The sequence below is a fragment of the Micromys minutus genome (genome assembly GCF_963924665.1).
Source record: "Micromys minutus genome assembly, chromosome: 24".
Classification (NCBI taxonomy): Eukaryota; Metazoa; Chordata; class Mammalia; order Rodentia; family Muridae; genus Micromys; species Micromys minutus.
The window spans coordinates 44,733,402-44,744,042 of record NC_137959.1 but is presented as its reverse complement, the minus strand read 5'-3'; positions in this window follow the sequence as shown (position 1 = coordinate 44,744,042).

Below are 10,641 nucleotides of genomic sequence, written 5' to 3'. Positions count from 1 at the left end.
CCTGGAAGGGGATCCAGCCCCTCCCCCAAGTCCTTTGCACCTCCAGCTTAATGAGCACAAGCTGCTGGGGGCGCCTGGGTCACACTTTCTCACTTGACTGAAGCACAGCCCAGATCTGGCTGGCACGAGTTTGCTCATGAGGGGAACTTCCGCAAGCTGTGAACGCATTACCTTCTGCAGGAGGCCTGTTCTGTAGGCGCCTGCTCTGGTGTCCTTGTGAGGCCCAGCTCTGCGAGCACAGACACCTTGTACCTGGTGGCTAAGAGAAGAGACTATGACAGTCTCTGAGCTGCCACTGGCTTTCTGTGTCCAGCCTATATGAAACAGGACTGACCTGAATCTATAGCTAGATACCGACAAAGAGGTTATGTATACTCCCAGAGAGGTTAGGGAAGGCACCCTAGCCTTCTTGTTTCCTTGATTGATCTTGTGTCTAGAGAAACCAGCTAGGAACAGCCTGTGGAGGGTCTGCCTGAAGAAAACAGAGGCTTCTGCACACAATCCCATGAAGAATGTACTGGACAGCAAATCCCATAGTACCTGTGGAAGCTGAAGGTCACACACAACTTTGTAGGATTCTGATTGTGACCTTCTATATTTATTTATTCATTTATTGTTATTTTATGTGCATTAGTGATTTGACTGCATGTGTGTCTGTGTGAGTGTGTTAGGTCCTCTGGAACAAGAGTTACAGACTTGTGTGTACTAGGAGTTGAACTGGAGTCCTCTAGAAGAGCAGGTAGTGCTAAGCTTTGTCTTCAGTTCCCTATTTTGGTACATATATATGCACCAGGCATAGTGATACATCTTTTTTAAAAATTAAAAAAAATTTTTATGCTAGTACACTATTACTGTCTTCAGACACACCAGAAGAGGGCATCAGATCTCATTACAGAAGGCTATGAGCCACCATGTGGTTGCTTGGAATTGAACTCAGGACCTCTGGAAGAGCAGTCAGTGCTCTTAACCACTGAGCCATCTCTCCAGCCTAAATGTGTAGCCCAGGCTGGCCTCAAACTCATGATTCTTCTGCCTCTGCCTCCTTCAGCAAATCCTACTATCTTAAGCCACCATAACTGGCCCTGTTTTGGATTCTTGATACTTCTAATTGTGTAAGATAACATTTGTTATTTTCATCCATATTTCATTTCATTCAAAAAACTTTCATTCAAAGTTTTTTGAGACATGGTCTAATATAGTTCAGGCTGACCTCAACCTCATGATGTAACTGAAGGTAAGAATGACCCTGATGACCCTGGACTTCTGCTCCTTTCTCTGTTGCTCAAGGTCTGGGATGTTTTTTAATGTGCTGCCTCACATCATTTATGGGTGCTGAGGATTGAAACCAGGGCTTCCTGCAGGATGGGTAAGACCGTTGCCAACTGTGCCATATCCCCAACCCAACAGAGGAGTAAGGCCCGGCTTCCATCAGTGAAGGGACATGGAAGGGGCAGGTGAGCTTCTCAGACCCTCAGACCCTATCTATAGGAGAGGAGGCCATTTATAGCATGTGTTATAACACATGTTGAACACAGTGCCAGGAGAATAGCAAACACTGGGCACAGGCGCTGTTCTGTCACAGACAGTCTCTATAATTTTATATCTCAGAGTAGTAAGGGCTCAAATATTCTGGCTCAAGAACCAGGCTTAGAAAAGGTTGTAGTGAAAAACAGTGGTTACGTTGGTTCCCAAAAGCCTGCAGTATAGGGTCCTGAGGAGGCAGGAGGACCACCATGCCTGGCAAAAGGGATGGCAAGGACAAGGTCTCTGGGCCATGTGGCATGGAAACCAGGGTGCTCATCTGAGGCTGCCTGGAGGTGCACATGGAGGGAGGCTGAGTCTTCAGGGGTTGGAGCAGAGTCCTAGAATTAACAGATGGATAATTAAGCAGAAGTGATCAGGTCAGCTGGAGAGCTCCCAATCATTGTGAGGCTATAGCTGGTGGCTGAGCCACATGACCCTGCGGTATCATCAGTTCTTTGTGGTCAGATGGCTGTGGTCCATTGCTAATTCTCAGCATCTTCAGGGGATCATCACGCCACGAGCTGCTGGTCTAGGGAGAGCTCAGTATCTAAAACCTGCAGTGTCTACCACACGTGAACTTGCTCACACCAGCATGAGGCCGGGATTTTGGTATTGGGTTTGGGCACCGGGCTTCTGAAACACTGCCAGTGTCCTAAGAAATGGGAACTCAGATGAAACGTCTGTTTTGGGTTTTTCGGTGGTTCCAGACTTATAGCCACCTCTTCAACGGGTTATAGAAATTCAAGATTAGAATTTCTCTTCCCCAAGCAGGTCACAGAAGCTCAAATCCCCAAGAAGAATCTGGCTAGACAAGCCTGGCTGAGTGTCCCCTCCTGGCCACAGGCATTAGCCTGTGCCTCTTACCTACTCTGCCCAGCCACACCTGCACACGTTTGTGCATAGTCATGCTCAGACTGTGACACCTGCACGAAAGCCTGAAAGGAGAGGAGAGGAGGGGAGGGGAAGGGAGAGGAGGGGAGGGGAGGAGGGGAGGGGAGGGGAGGAGGGGAGGGGAGGGGAGGGGAGGGGAGGGGAGGGGAGGAGAGGAGAGCAGGGGAGGGGAGGGGAGGAGGGGAGGGGAGGGGAGGGGAGGGGAGGAGAGGAAAGGAGAGGAGAGGAGAGGAGAGGAGAGGAAGCCAGTGGGCAACTGAGCACCCTGGAGGTTCCCATACCCAAACCATTCAGTCAGAAGCTCCTGCACCAAGAACACTGCCAGCCCTTTCTATTTCCTTTGCCTGGCTGGCCTCTTATCCTGATTTACTTCCCTTTAAACAAACCAGTAGACATCTCCTAGAGTTCTATGAGCTACTCGGCAAACTGACTAAACTATCTAACCCAGACCTGGATTTAAAGCCAGTCAGAAGTACAAACCATGCCCCATTGCTTGCTCTGACCTCATCCACTTGGGGTCCACAGCTCTCCCACCGAGCTCCTCTGTCTGTATCCATAGCTAGCCCCTGCAGGCCCTCTGTCCATGTAAAACACCTCACTTACACAGTCTTCTCTGCCCCTGTCCAGACTCCATCTACACATCCCCCCTGTCCACATCATCTACGCTTCCTCTCCACAGCCCTGTTGTCCTCAAAGTTCCAGAAGCCCACAGAGGGCCTGATTCTGCATTTACTCCAGTAGATACACATTGGTTTCGAGCACATGGCTGGCCTTCTCTGAGGTGTGAGGAAACAAAGCTGGCCCGCAGGGCCGTGTCGTAGACAGGGTGCTGTGTGGGACTGTCTTGGGATCAGAGACCTTGGCAGGGACATATTGAGAACCCCTTCTCATGAAGCCATGTATGCCTGGCCACACAGGACAAAAACATGTCCAAGTGCCACACGTGGTTTCCCTGCAGCTGACACCAGCTTGGCGTGGGCGCTCCCGGGGACTGGCTCCTTCCACATGGCACGGCAGCACATCTGCCAGCTTGGCGAAGCAGCTGCGAGAGGCGCCCCTGCCTGCCCCTTGAGGTGCCAGTTGGGAGGCAGCAACTCTCTTCTGCAGACTACCTGTGGCTGGGGATATATTTCCTGGCAACTGAAAATTTGATTTGTTTCCAAATCCTCCATCCGCTTCCCACCTGTCATTTCTCTCGCGACACTCCTCCTCTGCCTCCAGTCAGCAGCCGCAGCCCCCTCCAATCTCGTCACAGCCCATGTGCCTCTCATCACCAGTGCCAGGCGGCAGGCACCACCTACACCATCTGAGCAGTCTTCCTGTCACGGGCGCCAAGCTGGCGCAGATGAAGTGCCGTCAGTGCCACGAGCCGAGGTCCAGGGGTCCCTGAGCTCCAGAATTGACCTCCAGAGGAGGAGTACCTGTCTGAACCCCTCCCCCAGAAACTGAGAGAGTTGGGAAATGAGGGCCAGGCTTCATGCTGCCCCTGAGGCATGACTGGTATGATCCAGCAAGGCTCGGCATCAGCTGAGGGAACTGGAAGTAAATGGGCAGATCTGTTGAGGCTAAGGTATCAACGGGAACTCTAAACAGACTGTGCATGTGAGCTCAACCCTTCAGTTGGAGGGAGAAGCTATGACATAGCTTAGAGGGTTACAACTGTCAAGTTTCCCAGATGCTCTCCTATCTAAAACGCTCTTTCTGGCTTCCTGAGTATCCCCAACCCTGCAGAGGGCCCCAGGGATGAGGCCTGATCTGGAGTTCACGGGCTGGGACAAGGAGATGAGTGCTCCTTCTTTTTCCATACCCTGCTGTGTGGGAGGGAGGAAGGGCTGAGATTTAGATGGATTGAGAAGGGACCGAGAAGGGATACCGGACCCTGTGGAGGTGGTTAGGCCTTTGAAACTTTATCTTCTGGGAAGAGTCAGGGGTCAAGAGGAGACTGGCTCCTGAGAGTGACCTGACAGACCCAGGTCTCTGAGGCTGACAGCTAGGTAAGGCCACTGGGCTGCTTCAATGGGAAGAAGTCTGGGACTGTAGAGGCAGAGAAAGCAAAGCCTTAAAAGGAAGAAATAACAAATGTTTAAAAATAAAATTATGCTGGGGGGTGTCCTTTCAGACCTGCAGCTCAGGGCACCCTACTGTGGGTGGCCAAGAAGTTAGTACAGGGGCCTTCAGGAGGGTTAAAGCCTTTGATCTACTTGGCATGGAGGAAAGGGGGGCCTAAGGGCCTGATGATGCTTCGTAAGTGTTGTGCCCTGGGGTCTCTGGGCACCCCGAACTTGCGGCTTCCAGCATTCTGGAGTGGGCTTGTGCCAGTCTGTAGTGCAGAAGGCACTGGCCCGAGTGTGCCCTCTGTGCATTCTGCTGAGCCTCTCTGTGCCTCAGTCTCCCTTCCTGTACTTCTCAGGGTTTTTCCTACATAGTGTGGCTTCCATGACCCAACTGCCCTTGGCCAATGTTCATGGGAAGCCCACACTTACAGTGTGGGTAGCCTGCCAATCCCAGTGCCTTGTCCCTCACAAACAGCACAGCTCAGGCCCAGGAGGATATGCCTTAGTGGGGGTATAAGAAGAGGGAAAGCTTGCAGGAAATATGACCAAGGAATGACAACTGGTAAGGCCCACATCCGCAGTAGCATTAACCCTAGATGAGATTAAATGGGCAAAAGATCACCATTCACTGTCTTCCAGCTTGGTGCCAACGCTAAGCTGTGGGAGCCACACGAACCTCCCCCACGTGAACTTCTCGCACCCCACCTGACATATCAACCCCCAGCATGGTTACAGAGGTCCTGCTTTGTTCCCTGTTGCTGTGATAATGATTATGACCAAAACAACATAGGGGAGGATAGAGTTGGCGTCGCTTCCACCTCAACGCTGGTTGTAGTGCATCGAGGGAAGTCAGGGACGGAGCTCAAGGCAAGACGAACCCAAAGGCAGAAACAGAAGCAGAGACAGTGTGGCAAAGCTGCTGACTGTCTGCTCCTTGTGGTTTTCTCACACAGCCAGGCCCTCCAGCCCAAGGATGGCACCACATTGGGCTGGACCCTCCAACATCAGTTATTAGTCAAGAAAATGCCCCACAGATATATATGCCCACAGGCCAATCTGATACACATCAGCCCCTCTCAAAAGGGCTTCAAGTTTCTCCTTTGCCAAAGTTGTCACAGTAGAGGCTTTACCACACTCGGATTTTGGGAGTAGAAACACTCTTTTGTATCCCTCAAAGTCCTTACAGAGATTCCCACACTGTCCTCTAGAATGAGCCCGGATTGGGGAGAGAGATGACAAGGACTTAAAGGGGCCTGCTGGAGCTTAGCCTTTATCCCTGGGGGAAGGGCAATCTCTCTAATACTGCGCACAGAGCCAGAGGCACAGCCAGAGGTTCAGTCCAGGCCTGGCTGCTCTGGGCATCACACTGTGCAAACGAGCCATAGCCAGGGACCGTGCTGGCTTGTGTTCCCAGTGCCCAGGCTTCCTGCTGCGTGTCTGTCAGCCTTCCTGGCCAGATGGAGCCCTGCCAGGGATGGAGTACCACCAGCAGTGTGTCTGGCCTTGTGGCCCTGGGGACAAGGGCAAATGTGTCTGTGCACAGAAACATCACATCCACATCGGTCACCCAGCACGTACCTGCAGTCCTGGGTCTTAGGAAGTACATACAGTAGCTTCATTAGCATGACCCGAGCAGCTCCTGGATATCCTGGGGCCTGTCTCCTCTTCCCTCAACTGGTTTCAACTGGGAGACTCTAGGGGACATTCAAAATAAAAGAGCAAATAAATAAATAAATTTTGTAAAGCACCTAAAAAAATAGGGAAAAAAATCCCACTGAAGGAGTCCCTCTGAGGCCAGTCCGTATTTATTCTTGCACCATGTACTATCCCATTTGACAGATGGAGAGACTGAGACCCAGAGAGGTCTCCCAGCTTTCTTGGAAGCTCACGGCAATCCACGCTGGGCATGGCAGACCTCCGCACCTGTGTGTCTGTTACGGCACAGGTGTCTGCTGCTCTGCAAACATTTACCGATGGTGTTGATAACTCAGGCAGCCCCAGCTCTGTGTGTGTTCCGGAAAGAGCCCCTGATGGCGCCGGCACTGACACCACTGCATCTAAATTGCAGATCTGGAAGCCAGCCATGGAGGTGTTTCATTTGGCCAACACCATGAGTGTATTTTTAAGTCTGACCTTACTTGGGCAGGATGAAAGCTGTCTGTTCACTGCTCTACCCAACCCCCACCCCGACTTACCTCATGCCCTTCCTCCGCTGTTCCTGCTCCTGTCTACAGAGGCGGAACAGGACAGCATCAGGGCAGGAGGCAGCCGGCCTCTCCACCGTCCCCTACTTGACCTGGTGGATCCCAAAAGTATTTTCTGGTTTTCAAACCCTCAATATAACAAGCATGTACCTATGTCAGGAGCTCAGGTGGGTGGCCCAGGACACTGCTGTAGTCATTCTCATTGTCAGGCTCAAAGCCCAAGGGGCTTTCCAGAAGGAAGCGTTAGTGGCCAATGGAAGGTGACTTCCAGGAGCTTCAGGTGGGTGGGCCTGTGCTTGGAAAGCACTTAACAGTCTATGCAGCTAGGATTTCAGTTTCAGGGAGGTTCGGATTCTGGGTCCAGCTACTCTTGGGATCAGTTTTCCTTATGTTGAGATACGAGATTGAATGATTTGCGTGTTTTTAGCACATACATAAGCCTTTAAGTCCTCCTCCTCTTCTTCCTCCTCCTCTCTCTCCTTCTTCTCCTCCTTAAATGTCTTCCATAGAAGTCCTGAATATTCCAAACCTGTAATCAGAACTGCTCAAGTTCTTGGGGACAGCTTAGAGGATTGCTACCCCCAGTACATACTGGGACAGGTCACAGAACCACCATCTCCAAGCCCATTTTTAGTAAAGGCACACGTTAGACCCTGCCTGGTTCAACATGGCTCTCTGCCCACTCATCCCCCCAGAGCTGAGAGGCTCAGTGGCTACTCAAAGACGCTATGCGCAGGGTCCCAGAATATGGCTGACAGCTTTGCTATTCAAAACCATGTGACCTCAGACAGGGGATTCTGAACCTTCGTGCTCTTGTTCAAGGTCAGTGGCTTCAGGCTAAGGGCCAAATGCCACCCATCACCTATGCAGTAGATAAAGCTTTGTTGGCACACAGGCACACCTGCCAAAATCGCAGTGGCTGCCGTGGGTGTGATGTAAGTTGGTGGCTTTGTTGCCAGCTTCTGGTGATCATAGTTGTGGTAGTTTACATGTCAAATGTCCTCTATAGGTGCGGGCATTTGGACTCTTGGTCTCCAGGGGGTGAAACTGTTTGGAGGAGGTCTAGAAGCTGCCGCCTTGCTGAAGGAAATACCTCAGTTGGCAGGGGTAGGCTCTGAGATCCAAAACTGTGCCTCAGGTCCGGTTCACTCTCTGCTTCCTGCCTGTGGCAAAAGATGCAACCTCTCAGCTTCCCACTTTTGTCACAAAGGTCTGTTGCTTGTCACCATGTCTTCCCCACCACGATGGGCCCTTATTCCTCTAGAATCAAAAGTCATGACAAACTCCTCTCTCAGTAGAATCATACTTGGTCAGGGTGTTCTGTCAGAGTGACAGCAAAGTGACAGGAACAGGTGGCTTCCGTTTCCATCCCTGCAGTCATGAGCAGTAAGCGGAGGCCAACCGGAGTTAGGGCCCAGGTGCTGTATGCCCTAGAGCAGGGCTGTGTAGGGCTGAGGCCCCAGAGGGCTCTGCAGTAACCACTTCAGTGATGACCAATTGCTAACTGTGGGGCCACACATCCATTTCTACTTGCTCTGATGCTATACCTGAGCTGTGGCTTCCAACTGGAGTGGCTTGACAGCATTGCAGCCACCTTTCCATTCAGAGCTGAGTAAGCGATCGCTGGGTCCCAAGGACAAGAATATTGGTATATTCCCAAGCCAGTCACCACAGTGCGGAAGCAAATTCCAGAGGGTAGTGCCCTGCTCAATGTGCCGGTAGCCCATCTGATTGGCCATTGCACAGAAAACTGCCTCTTGTTTGGCTCCGTTGGTATTTGCCCATCAAGTTTGGCGACCTGATTTGGCTCCCTAAGGACCCACAGAATGGAGCGAGAGTGACAGTTTCTGCAAACTGCCCTCTGGTTGCCACACACACACTAGAATGCACATGCATACATTCCTCACCTCAAGGGACAACAGCTCTGTCTGTCACCACAGTGGTCTAGAACAAACAGGTATGTGTGTCATTAAAGAGGACAAGCGTGGAGCTCTCAAACAAACCAGCTTCCAACGTGTTCAGGATTTGGTCTCTCCCTCTCTCTTCCACTGACCCTTAGTGTCCGCCTCAGATGGACTCTCCAAAAAGATCAACCTCAAGATGAGGAGGGTGTCATGACACTCAGGCTGACACAGAGCCCCTCTTGGTTGAAAAGCCCACGAGCTACAACTTTACCTCTACTCCAGAGTAAGATTTCTAGGGTGTAGTGATGTTTATGTGTAATTCAGGCAGGAGGATCATGCGCTTGAGGCCAGCCTGGGCTAAGTAGCAAGATATTGTCTCAAAAAAGAAAAAAAAAAAGAAGAAGAAAGAAAGAAAGAAAGAAAGAAAGAAAGAAAAGAAAAGAAAAGAAAAGAAAAAATAGATTGGCCTCCTTACTTCCCTTGATAATCTTCTGGGTGAACTCAAATACCCCAGCCTGCCACACCCAACACAGACTGAGTAATTTCACTTCCCGGTCCCCTGGGTAGGTGGCACCCGGCTCAGTGGTGGAACATTCCAACACCCACACACTGAACACTTCTGTTCTGGAACAGTTGTGGTAACCCTCTGGGAACCTGAGGCCTGAGGCCTGGAAAAAGTCCAGCCTGGTTGGGGCCCCGCACTGTGGCCTGGTTGGGGCCTTCAGTGTGGCCTGGCTGCCCCCCCCCACTGTGGCCTGGTTGGGGCCTGGCTGGGGACAGCACCTCTATTGTCATGCATCTGGCTATAGCTGCAGGCCCGAGGTCTCAACCCTTCAGTGGAGGAGTCAGCTCACAGGCTTTTTGTTTGCCTATGGGGACTATGACTTGGTGCTGTGAAAATTCTATAGCAATCCTAGGTCTGTGATACCTCATCTTACACTAGAAAGAGTGGGTCTTTCTATTCATGGGGGTGAAAGGGGAGGCAGAAGTAGAGCCTCTAGAAGGTTGTGGCTCTGGTTTTCCTTATACTTGAAGCCTGGGGTTCTTCCAGAAGAGGCCACAGAAGAGCTACTGGGGGTGAGGCTGGGGTTTCCAGTCGAGTTTGACAGAGTCCAAGGCAGCTCTGGAGAGGTTGTCCCTGAGGAGGTGCCATAGCATTGTGTTTTGCTCACAGCAGATTAGTGTAATTGAGAAAGCCAGGATAACAGAACCCACAGTGTTTTCTCCAGGAGTGTCCACATAGCCTGGCAGCATGCTTCTGGGGAGAGGAAGAAGCGGCAGCTGGTAAGATGACTGTCTGCACTGGGAGAGGAACAGGAAGCTATAACTGTTCTCACTGGCAGGGGAGAGGACTGAGCTTGAGAGAATACAAGCTGTCCGGGGCAGCTGTACCAGGCAGCCATCTTGAGCCCATGTGTGATACCCCACTGCCTGGCTCTTACCTGATAGGCTGGTAAATGAGGTGAGGTGCCTTGAACATGGTGGAGGCAGAACAGACAGACCTGAGCCTGGCAGACTACAGGGTGTGGGGCAAAGGTAGAGCCAAAAGTGGCCAGGACTCTGAGGATTAGCATAGGCCCAAGACCCAGATCTTAGTCTCGGCAAAGCTCAGGGACAGTCCTGTGCCCACTTCCCCCTCTGGACCAATGGCACCGGGGTCAGACTCAGGGTTGATGGATGAGCTCCTTCCTGTAGACTGGCTCCGGGTGACTTGTGTCTCTAATGCCACATGGCTCTCTGTAGTCACATGATATAGGATGGGTGTGCAGGGAATGCAGGACAGAAATACAGCTCTTACGAAGCCCATGTCCCCAAGCCCTGTCTCTGCTGTCTCTGGGTCCCCCTAGGTATCTTTTCTTGGCTTGACCTGGCTGGATCATACCTGGGGCCATGGTTCTGCCCACTTTGGTTTGTCTTTCAGACTCTTCTCTGGTCTTCTATGGGTTGCCTCAGAGCCCCCAAACAAGGTTCAGAGACTGACATCATCTTTTCAAAGAGTCCCCACTGGTGAGGAAACCTGCAGAGAGACCTTGCTTGCTGCCTGTGACAAAGGAAGAAGAGTCT